This window comes from Nipponia nippon, unplaced genomic scaffold (assembly GCF_047370975.1).
Source record: "Nipponia nippon isolate SJK-2023a ecotype South Korea unplaced genomic scaffold, ASM4737097v1 scaffold_9, whole genome shotgun sequence".
Taxonomy (NCBI): Eukaryota; Metazoa; Chordata; class Aves; order Pelecaniformes; family Threskiornithidae; genus Nipponia; species Nipponia nippon.
In genome coordinates this window covers 22,459,204-22,471,714 of record NW_028262413.1, presented here as the reverse complement: position 1 = coordinate 22,471,714, position 12,511 = coordinate 22,459,204, and the positions used below count along the sequence as shown (strand labels likewise).

The window sequence follows — 12,511 nt, the reverse complement described above, 5'->3', positions numbered from 1 at the left end:
TTCTGCATCAAACCCAAAGTGATGTCTTTTCGGGAGAAAATCAGATTTGATATAAAGACTTGCAGTTATGAAAAATTTACTGCAATTCTAGTTAAATTATTCTGTTAGTTAAGTAAAGATGCCATATACAAATCTTCTTCCAAGGCATCCTTGAGATTTGAAATCAAGGATTACCGCCACAGGCAAGCAGACCATTCTGAAACCCCCTCTCTTAGTGCTTTATATTACACGCGTAACTATAGCTGCCACAGTTCAGTGCCTGTGTAAAGGCAACATGTATTTTTTGCAGAACTCCTGGGTATTTAAACTAACACTGTAGGAATCGATAACTATGAATACTTTGAAAGCCTTTTATTTAACTCTTGTTTAGGAACCATTTCAAGAGTTGGTCTTTAAATCCAAAATACATTGAATTGCCCTTTACAGATCTGTTTCAATCTAACCAATTTAAGTTAAGGCACATAAGCATGAAAAAACTGATTAGTTTCAAAATAGCCAAAAGCACTTGCAAAAGCATTATACAGTAAAGGTCACCTATACCGCAATTTAAAAATAAATTTCTTGCTAAACTGTAGGAATGCAAAGTCCTGTGTAGTCAACATCTAGTCACTTATTTATTGCTTTCATATTTTAAAATAAGCCACTTTTTTTTCCAGATTTTTTCTGGGGACGAGGGGGAACAAATCATTGCCTGACTCAAGATTCATAAGGGCAGCACCACATTTTTATGGCTGAACTATAAACCACTGAACCGGGGTTTGTAATGGAAATGCTGGCAGGCCTCTAACTATAGCAATACAAATGGCACTCCTGTAATTAAGAGGACCATGTATCTTCCCATGATTCCAAAGCTGTGGAATCCTCTGTGGGCCACAGGAACAAACACTAACTCAAATAAAACAAAAAAAAAGGAACTTTGCTTTCTCCCTCAGAAAAATGCACTAACATCATTTAAGGCAATAGAGTTCATTTTGCTCTGGAGTCCAATATCAGGATTTCATGTGGTATACCACATCCCAGCACAGACAAAGGGAAAAGGTGGAAAAAGGCGCTGAATACTGCATTTCCAACATCAGACAGAAGAAAAACAGGTAGCATGGAAGGCAGACAAATATTACGTTATCCCAGCACTTCTCTTGTTTGTATCACTGTGCCAGGCCCATGAATCCAGGGCTGATGAAGTTACAGTCATTTTGGTTTTTGAACAGCATTTCCTTTATTCCTGCTCTTACTTGAATTACCACGGTTTTCCCTTTGTACACAGGGAGTAGAAATGTGCCATCATGCAGTCACTTCCCTACCACTAACTGCTTTTCAGTTGTTCTGTCAAGCAATAACAAAACCTGAAATTTCTTACTGAAATTATAGAAAACTTGATTTGAGTCCTGCCCCCACCTCTTCCCAGGCTGCTCTACTATGTTAATTTCTGTCTTAAGAGAACAGGCAGTCTCAAGACTTTTCATACATTTGGGTAAACGTTATGCATGATACAATTGTGATAGTAACACCGAAAACGTACCCGCTCCATGGGTTTCCTTTTAATTTATGTTATAGTTACTTGGTAGAGAGATACCTTGAAAGAAGACCTAGCATGTACCAATGAATCCACTTTAAATAGTGCTGGTACTAATAGGACTCATTGCGTGTTTTCTTTGAAAGGTATTGATGGGGGGGAAAGGCCATTTTACAAAAATATTGCTTATTTTTCAAAGGTTAAATTTTCTTAAATTCAGAAGTATAAATTCTACTGTGACAATTAAAAACTGAGGGAAAAAAATCAGAAAAGACCGACAACAGAAATTACATTAAGGAATTTGGCAAGTTCATATGTATAAGAGATGGAAATGGACTACACTGCATGAACCCTTGCACGTACATATAATATACATGAAATACATCTGAATATTTAAAAAAAATAAATTAGGATAAACAGGGTTTCTATTATAACTTAAATAACAATGCAATAAACTGAAATTATTAATTAGACAGAAAACAGAATACATGTCAAGCGTGCAATACAATTTTCCATAGTTATATATGAATATGATTGGATTGGTAATAAATATCAGTAGCAACTGGAAGAACTGTCATGGCTCTTTGTAGGAACCCATACACAAAACAGCTGAGATACGTTACTGATATTTGCTAATACGATACCACTAATCAAAATAACATCACTGAGTATTAAAATGTTTTATCAGCTCCTAAAAACTACAAAGATAGATTCAGTCTATACACTTTCATTTCTGTGGTAAGACAGTAGTAAAAAAAAAAAGACAGTAGTAAAAAAATCTTTTGAAGCAGAATCCTTTTAAAATCTGGATAACAAAAGTCTAGATTCCTAAGTTTCAAACTGAGAAATATATAGCATGGAAGCTGCTTTACTGAAATGACAGGTTCCAATGGTTTCTGTCATATACTAATAGCATGAATTAAATTTACATACTTGATGACCAGACAAATCTAATGGTTGTTACCACAGGGCACCTTCAAACTGGGAGTTCATTCATGTTTGACGTCAGTCTTAATGAGTATAGCAGTAATACTTTAAAATCTCTTGGCAGACTGGGCACTTGTCTAAGTGTTAGAAGTCTAACCCTGTCTTGGTTAGCTGCACTGTGGAAGGGTTCAAGGACAGAGGAGAATGAGGATTAAATATTAGAAGTGATTAAATCCGTAATGGAAATACAACAGTATATATGGGTTTAAAATGTGACTATAATATCCTGTCTGAAAAATCTTCATGTTTTTAATAACATGTCTATCTTTCCCCTATCCAAATAACCATATGTTAGTATTTTTCATTCAAGAGCTGATTTGCATGCCACTTAACTCTTTACTATCACTTTTTCTTTACATAACTACCATTTATTTTATTTTTTTCAAGGCAGTCCAGTTAAAAATAATTCTTTCAATGGTGTTGTATGAATGTCACTAAAATTGATTCTGTAACAGGCCTAATATGATTTTTTAGATGAACACATTTGAAATTAATTGGTCTAGTCCTCACAAGAGCGATTTTTCAGAAATGAGTGGATTTGATTTTTCAGCCATATACTTGCAATGGGAATCCAGCAGCTGACAAACTGGCTCAAACTTGAGCTTCACTGGTAGACCTTCAAAATGCTGTGAGATCTGGACTCCACAGTCTCCATTGGTACACTGGAGGCCAATGTACGAGACTCATACTTTCAAACCACTTGCAGCAACTGTAATATTCTTTAATTCCTTTAACTAACCGATAATACAGACAGCAGCCCCTCAACATCTCTCACAGTTGCGGATTCACCATTCATTTACCACCAGATCTGTTCATATCAGTTCAATAAGACCAAAGACAGTACAGTAGGAACTCATGACACACATTATTTTTCCAATTTTCCATTTGCTCTTTTTGTTTCCCATACTACTGACAGGCAACTAGCAAAGCAATTATAGTTGCAATGAAACTAGTTAGATTTACAAATAGACAAAGAACTATCTCAAACAGGAGTTATACTGACAGAATTACTAAATCCAGGGAGAAATTTGACCCAATATTCTGAAGTTGCTGAATAAACACTAATTAAGGCAAGCATGCATTCACAGCAAATCATTTTGAAATATATCACAGAAGCACGTTTCTCATGTCATCAAGTCTCTCAGAATCAGGTCATGACATCTGTTGGGTTGGCGAGCTTGAGACCACAAAGCTTTTTGAAACTGCTGGTGTGGGGTGCAGTAAGTTGTCAAATCATCCTCATTAAGGCTTGAAATGCTTTGGATTTTTACTCTTCTGTTGCTGTAACTTATTACATCAAACATTCCTTTTCCATGTTGCTAGGATGATTTGCAAATTGGATTCAAACACAAATTAGGTTCAAAGATTCATTAATTACTGGTCAGAACCTATTTTAAATGCCTGAAATCTGCAAAATACTACTGTACTGCTCTTCTGAAATGTCAAGATATTTTCAATATATTGCATATGTTGTTTTCATAAAAGAGTTAGGGCTGGCCCAACTTCTATTCTGATCCCACATATTAATAATGACACTGAATGAACAGGGAAATGTGGAAAATTCAATCAAAAACACTGCAATTACTGATCTTTCCTTTTGCTGGAAGGTAACAAAAATTTGCCAAATTAAAACAGTTAAAAAAGACACTGATCAAATCATACAGGTGCTGAAACAAAGGAAGCAAGTACTGTAAGAATTGCTGTTGACACATCAGATAACCCTTAAAAACATGGGTTACAGAAGACTTCATGAACACAAATAGGTTTGAGAGCCCTGACTTCTGATTTGGAGAGGCACAGTAGTAAATAGCTAAACTGGTTGTGTTCAGAACATATTTCATGTTCACAAAATAAGCATGCCCTGCCAGCCAAACATTAAGAAAAAACAGTGAAAGATAAAACATAGTTTCTCCCTTCCTCTTCTCTTGAAAATTGGTGGAGGATTTTTTTTTTCGTTGAGAAAAGGAAGGAATCCATATTCTTCTGGAAGACTTCATTTGTTAGCCAAACGTAGAGTGTTTGTAAAAGTATTCATTAGCATCACTGAGCACACCCGGGTATATGCATTGGTCTGCAATATATGGCAGGCCAATTGTTACCAAGCCTAGGATGCTTGTTTTGTTGAAATCACCATTTTGGAACTGCCAGGTAGTATGTGCAGAAGAACTAAGAAGCTACAGCTGGGCGTGAAATTTAAAAAAGAAACCAAACCAACAAAAACCCAAAACAATGAACAATGCAAAAACTGCTCTGTGGAAAGGACGATTTTGAAATAGATGCTGCAACTCTGACCTCTGAGCAGGTAATTAACAAATTTATAAAGCTCATGAATACTTATCTGCTAATGTTGTGCTCATGAAGACCCACACTATTTTTAAACTATACTTCTACCTGTATTTTCAACGCACTTTAATGAAAAATAAAAGGAGAATCAGTAGTCGGCCTTAGTATTTCTTACTAAGAAGTACTTAATACTTCTCTCCTTCCTGAATTCTTCGCTTTGATTTCATTTAAACTGAAATTTGTGTACTGTGCATGTACTTCCAGTGTAGCAGCAGCAGCAGGAAAAAAATCCTGTTACTTGAACATATCAACAAGAGTCATGTCCTTCCAGTGAACCTGACAAAATAAACTTAACTTGTGTTTTACAAAGAAACAAAACACACATTGTAACTAGAGGCAGCTGGCAGCACCGTTAGTCTCATGAATGTAGGTTCACTCTTTCGGATTTGTGTAGTGATCAGAGATTTGACATCCCCTTCTTACAGACATATTTCTGCCGTGTCAGTTTATTCGTTTCTAAACTTGAGCCAAACCTAAGGCTCTTGGTCAGAAATCCTACTTTCTTTTTTTTTTCCCCCTGAATGGAGTCTAAGTTAGTTGCAGGATGTGACATAGTTTTGCGACAATAATTTCTGAAGGAATTGTCCGATTAAACATCAACTTTGAAATCACAGAACTGCATACACCCGGTCATGTTAGGTCCAGTAACTAAAATGAACCCCACCCCCGTTTATATACGCCAAGGAAACCTGTTGATTGTTGGCACTGTAGGACATTTTTACAGATGGTAACACTACTCAGAGATCTCTATATAAAACCACCATGGCTAGTCACTAAAAATATTTCCATTTTTTATTTTATCTAGCTATGAAGCCCATATACTCTTAACTAGGTTCAAGTTTGAAAATGAAATGCTGTTTGTTTGCTAAATTCCGATGATTATGGACATTTCAGTTGTTTAATTTCTGACCAGCATACTCTAGAGACTATAAATTTCATGCATGCAAGTTATCTGATAACAATAAAGCTGACTGACAGTTAGAAACACTTCTAATTAGATGAGCATGAAAATCTAAAAAGCCAGTTACTTTAATGATTCTCTTATTGACGTCACAATAGCAAGGGTAATTATTATCATCGCTTGTAAACATTTCATCTGCATCAATGTTTTAAAGTTGAAGATGCTTTGTAGTATGAGCTTACAAAGATAAGTATCCTTTTATTGTATTAATCTTTAATATCTGGCCACCTAAAGATTTAATAAATCTGCTTATCATGCTTTTTACTGTAGAAAGAAGTATGCTAGTTTGATACACTTACACAATACCTACAGGCACCATTATCATCTTCTATATTCTGAAGTAAAGGTTATTTAGTTAACCAGTAGATGGCTATATAGTTAACCAGCACAGTCTTCATCTGTATTACTGTTTGTATTTTTCCATATGTAATGGAAATAATACCTATCCTGTCCTATTTCAGAAATTTTCTGAAGTTTATAAGTCTGGTTTACTAGAGTGTCATCCTGTGATTTCTTCACTGTAATTCTATTAATTTAAAATAAATCCTTAAAATTTAAGCTTCATACACTAAACTGCTCAAAGGTTTATAAGTTCTTCTGCAATTTAAGTATTTTTGAACAATGCTTAGAGTTGCATAATATAAGCTATTTTATTTCCAAGAGATATAATTTACTTTGAATTATTCTCACTAAGGTATAATGTAAAATATAAACAAAGCTGTATATAAAAATAAAACTAGGAAAAGATCATCTGCTAAAAAAGAAAAAAAAGCCCTCTGCTGGCAACAATACAGAAAACAGTTTTTTGAAGGTAGTGCTCATCCTGGCTTTAATGTCCTCATGGTTGAGTTGACTAGGAAAGCCACAATAGGAAAAAAAAAAGGGGGGGGGGGGGAAGTAGCCACAAAAAAACCCCAAGTGTTGCATAAACATGACTTACCTCAAGTTCAGTGTTTAAATATTTATCTTTCCAATAATCCCCAAGCAAAGTTCATTTAACCACTCTAGTTCCATGTAATTTATTTGTGGAATATGCATCAGACTAAATCTAATTTTGCTCTGCTTACTTTGGAGAAAGGAAATTGAAAGTGAAATAATGAAGGTGGACTTTTATTCATTTTTTCTTTCCCAGAAACAGGCAGGAAGAGTCCTAAATCAATAAACAAGCTGAAGAAGTGCTGTCTCTGGTCTATTTGGTTTTAAGAAAACACAATCTCAAGACAGTCAGGGCTCCGCCATGCAGAAGCTCTCCGTCACCAGCAGGGGTAGCTCAACATATTCCTCTCTTAATTAAGAAAAGCAGAAGCATCACGCTTCAACAGCTCTTATTCTCAACAAACACAAAGAAGAATTCAGAGATGTCGAGCCAGATTTTCCACTGCCTTGTACCTTGACAGAAAAAAATAGGTGTAAAATTCTGTCTGTAGGGCGTAATGTTTTATACCCCATTTACCCAAGCAGCAAGCCAAAGGAGAATCTGATATGCTTTTTATTATCTTTTTAGAAATATGGGCATTAGAGAAATCTAAAAGCTCCAGTGGATAAAAAGAGTAGAGCTTTAACTTGATTAGTGTGCCAGGTAACCAAAGAAAGGGAAATGCACCTTAATTGTGATTTCTTTATTCAAAACAGAGGGTTAAAATGGCTTATAAACTAAATAAGTGCAATACAGATCGGTCCCAGGGAAATGCTAGGTCACCTCAATTCCCACTGAAATTAATGGGAGTTGATGCAAAACTGGGTATTCTGAGCACCCCTTGTACACAGTTCCTTCATTTGCCGTTAACACCACCTCATAAGACTGGATCTTAAGAAACCAATTCTCTTGGTGCTCACTGAAATCAATACAAGTTTTGACATGATCTTAGTGTATAAAGTGACACTATCAAGTAAATCTGAACCAGGAAATCAATCTAAACTACCTTTGTCCCCACAATTGTTTTTCAATTAAAAAAGAATAGTGATCTAAATCAACACAGAAGTGACCTGACGGTAGAAAAATCTTCTGTTTTCAATACCCGTACAGCATGAAAACAGAAATTGTCATTAACAAGACAAACATTAAGTATAATGGCAGTGAATCAAAAAGAGCACTTCCCACAGATCTCTAGTAGAAATTCTGGAGAAGAAAAAATCTTTGCAGAGACAAATTATATTTTGATTCTGGCATGTCAGTGTTTCATTCCATTCCAATCATTCTACCAACTATTTAGCAAACTACTACCTCTAAAACCAAGTAGCATTTTGCCACCTTATAAAAAAATTACCCAAATTGCTGTGACTATAAACTGTATGGGCTTTTTTTACTGCAGAATTTAGGAAGTGACAGCTATAAATACCCTCCCTTTTGAAGCAGGCTATAGCGCATATGGAGGCACTGGAATTGAAAATCCATGAAAGCTCATCTGTTTTGTGAAATACTATTCTAATTTTGAATGTTCTACATGATTGTACAGTTTTTGTACAGGATGTGTACCGTGCCTATATCAGTTAAACTGAAAGTAGTTTTAAGGAAAAATAAATGCAATGCTAAATGAGAACTAGGGAGAAAAGAACTCTAGCAAAGCATCAAGAAGGCAAGCGATAAACTATTACCGTGAAGAATCCTGCCTGCTATCACTCTAAAATAAGATTCATTTGCCACAATGGAGAGAGAACAAGATTGATATAGGTAAAAAATTATAGTCTGTAGACTGCCAGAAGCTAATGTACAGAGCAGGCAGTCCAACCAAAAGACACTGTGTAGATTCAAACTGCTTGACAGCTGGACAGGACAGCAAGGTGTCCCCATTATAATTAAAGAGACTTTGAAAAAGCTGCATGGACAACCCCTATGCAACACAGTTCAGTGCTCCTTGACATAACTCAAAGTATCAAACTCAAGCCTGCCAGAGAAATACTCATGATCGCTACTCAGGAATCTATAAACTGAACGCACAGTGCTGCCTCTTATGAAAAATGGAATACAGAGGGGAGACAGCAGTGCTAGGAGATAATGTACCAGTGCAGGTCAGATGAAGGTAGTGGTGTTGGCAGATTATCCTGCAGACCTGCGATGCTGCAAGGGCTGACAGGTGAGAGGAAAGAGCAGATACAGTGAGGAAGAGCAGGAAAGAAGCATGGAGCAGCGGTGATTTGGCAGCGCTGCCTCTGCCCATGTCAGCTCTAAGGGTGATGCACCTCACTCATCACCTTTTGCCCCCAGAACTCCCAGGGAAAAGATGAAAATGTCATAAAGTCAGTGTGAGTTTGCTCTGGAGTTCAGGGCAAGCAGTAGCTCGCTCCATGGGACTCTGCATGTATGGCATCCAACAGAAGGAGACCTAGTGTTTTTAATGTAGGTCTCTGGGGGCTGTTAGAAGAGAAAGAAACAATGATGGCAATTAATGACCAGAATGCTGTTAGTAGACGCTAATGCTTCAGAGTAAAAATTAACAAGGGTCATGACAACCTACAGTACAAAAAGCCCCTCCAGAATCAGAAGTCCTGTGCAAAATTAGAATTCCCGTTGAGAAGAGATGAAGCTGATCATACATTTGACTGTAGTCAGGTTTCCTGCCTTGTTTCTGTATCGCACATATCACCACATCCAGTGGATTATGCCCAATCCTCTTTATTGTCTTGCATTTTACTAGAAAACAGAAATTAGTTGTTCACCACTAGACTTACTTAGCTAGACAGAAATGAGAAAGTGCCAAGTGTTTTTCCTACTGTGTCAATAATGAATTGAAGGAATCAGTGACTATACCCCTTGATAAATGAACTTTTCTTTTTCTTATTAGCAAGTGTTAGCTGTATCAGAATATAACCAAGGAGTGGGCACTAGCTTGACCAGTATTATGACATAATTTGCAATGATATCATGGCTTACTTATCAAACTAAAGGAAAATTGACATCATAACATACAGTGTAGTGAAAGAAGCCCTGTACTGTTAGTCCATTTATACAAATAGTAAAAAGACCAAGTGTTTCTTTTGCTTCAGTCTGCTTATATTTATAAAATGTTGGCTATAATTTCTCTACTATTGTTTAAGTTACAAGATTATTTTGCTTAAAAGTTAATCAAGGAATATTTCTGTGTCTTTTGGGAATAATCTTGGTATTTTACAAGGTCAAGATCTAACTGTAATAAAGAATGGGTGCTGAGCCTAGGGTTTCTTTTAAAATCTAAAAGTAATTTTCCTAATACAATTAAAAATACTAACACTATACAATATAAAAAGGAAAATGCAGCTTCAAGCTAAGACCTAATGCTTGCTGACACTGTTCAGAGGTAACAGGTACTCAATCACTGTACTGACGTCAGTAGAAGCTACAGGTAATATTTGCCTCCTCTGATAAACAGACTAAAAATGCATTTGCTTGCATTTGTGAGAGCGTGTTCCTGAGTACAGAGATTTCCAGACTTACTAAAATCCCTTTCAAATGCTATGATGTAAATATGTCTTTGTCTAAACTGTTAGTAACTTCACAAAACTTACTGTCTGAGTGAAGAAAATAGAGTTCTGCTGAGGTTTCAAAAATTGTTGGCCTTTTACATTTTAATGATAAGATTGTATCAATGTTGTCATGAAGAAATGAGAGATACACCTACCAAAGAACTGCTCATCAGTTAGACTTGCATGGGAAGCAGAACAGCCAGTTTCAGGTCCCAGCTTTGAATAAGTCCATGCACCCTAGGAATGACTGGTGTACATAGCTGCTTTACCTGCTGTTGTTGTGACCAGTTGTTTCATGTCAGTGTTGAGAAACCTTCTAGCCACAAGTTTCACTAAATTTCACATTACTGCTGAAAGGTCTTGTTGCGTATAGCATGTTTCAAGCCTATCCCTTCCAATGCTGACTGGGTCTAGAGAGACCTATGGTGAATATATTTCTTAAGTAAGAACCTCTCTTATGGCCATTTGCTCCTCTAAGTGCTTTAAATATTCCACCTATGTCCACATGGCTTTGAAAGACTCTTAAAAATTATTTCAAGGGTAGCTGCAGGCAATTCTATGTAAGATCATAATTAAAATGTTTTTTTATGGCATTTATCCAATTACAATATGAGATTTAGTTTTAGCATGTTTACGCTTCTATACATTCAGTTGAATGTAAGTATTTAATTCTCAACTATGTCTACAAGATAGTTGTGAATTAATTTTCAACTTTTCACAAAATTATTTTAAAATTTTGTTATGAGCATAATATTTTTAGTTTTATTATACAATTAGTTCGCACTAGATATAAAGGTCTTTAAGACATGCAGAGCATAGTCTGATGTGCTATTCTGGACAATCTTAGGCAAAATGTGCCTTAGTTAACCATCGAATAGGTAGACCTGCATGCTCGATGTTAGAGAAGACAGTTTGCCCAGCATATTTCTTTATTATTTGAATTTTACTGAAACAGCAATCAAATTGGTCTATTTAGCTCATCTATAGCAGCAACCATGTGATGTCATCTGGAAACCAATCAATGCCTCTCAACTCCTTCATCACTCTCCAATCCTACTGCCCTAAGTGAGACTTGCAAATCAATAGTCCTAGAACTACTGGCCACAGAGGCTATTAAAATACCTGCCTGAGCTTTTTTTTTTGCGGCCTTCTTGTAGCTTCAGCTTCCTGTGTAAGGTTTCAGCATCACATCCTTTTTATCTTTTCACTCACATGAAAAGGTTCCTGAAAGAAGTAAGTTTCCTCCAGGTAAGAACAGAGATGTTAACTGGTCTAAATTATTTTCAGGTGTTTGTCCTGGACTGGGATCCAACCTTATGATTTGAAGCCAAAACTTCAGACTGAAAAAATAAAAATCAAAGTATGGCTGCTTGAACTAAATCAGGACATAGTGTACAACATTCCTGGCTCAGTTTTGAAGCAGATCTACAATCTGAAAATGAGACCCAATTCTAGTAATTCTGAATGTTTGTGGCTTTTTTTTTTAACAGATTGAGTTTTTTCCTGGGGGAGATGGGAGGAAAAAAAAGAAGCAGCAGAGCACTAATAGTTGTAAAGTTGACTTCTTACTGTTCAAAAATAAAATAAATGTGGTGCTGTGAAACATGTGCACATCTGTATAAAGGTAACAAGCTACTTTATGTACACCTAAACCTCAAGAAAATACATTTTCATGAGTCTGGATTGAAATGGTTCAAATTATGTTAATAAATTTTCAGTTCCTAAGCTTGATTTGTCAACTGACAAAATATGCAATCCATTCAGCATTTCTGTCCTGCATGTCAATCTATATATGTATTTTATTACTTTCTAATCAAACCTTATGTTGCTCCCTCATGAAACAACTTCTTTATAAAAAGAGTGTATACACATTACACAAATCCAGATTGCTACAGCAACAAAAGATCTGAAGTTGAAAAAGATTTCCAAACTCTTGTATTTATGTCTGTGTTCCATGTATAACATGAGCCAGAATATACAGATACAGATCTGTGTTGATTAGGGCTTACATTAATAAGGAATGCAGAGAAAGAGCTGTGCCTCCAACATACACCACTGGTATATTTTTTCCTCGTTATTTTAAATTAAATCTGTGATGAAATAATAAAAAATGCCTTTTATCGCAGCTTTTATTTTTAATTCATTATTTCTTGTAACTACCAATTGTTCAAGGCTCACAAACAGAGCATTGAAACATTGCCTTTTCATGAATGAAGTTCTGTCCAGCCTGCAAACAGGGACGTCATTTCAAGAAAATGCACAGAAGT

General features: G+C 35.9%; 1 protein-coding gene across 1 annotated transcript in view; it reads right to left on the bottom strand.

The window, feature by feature from the left end:
- The window catches only part of SYN2 (synapsin II), a 199,275-nt gene that overhangs the window by 54,565 nt on the left and 132,199 nt on the right, over positions 1-12,511 (bottom strand). The gene's annotated exons all lie outside the window — the stretch shown is intronic.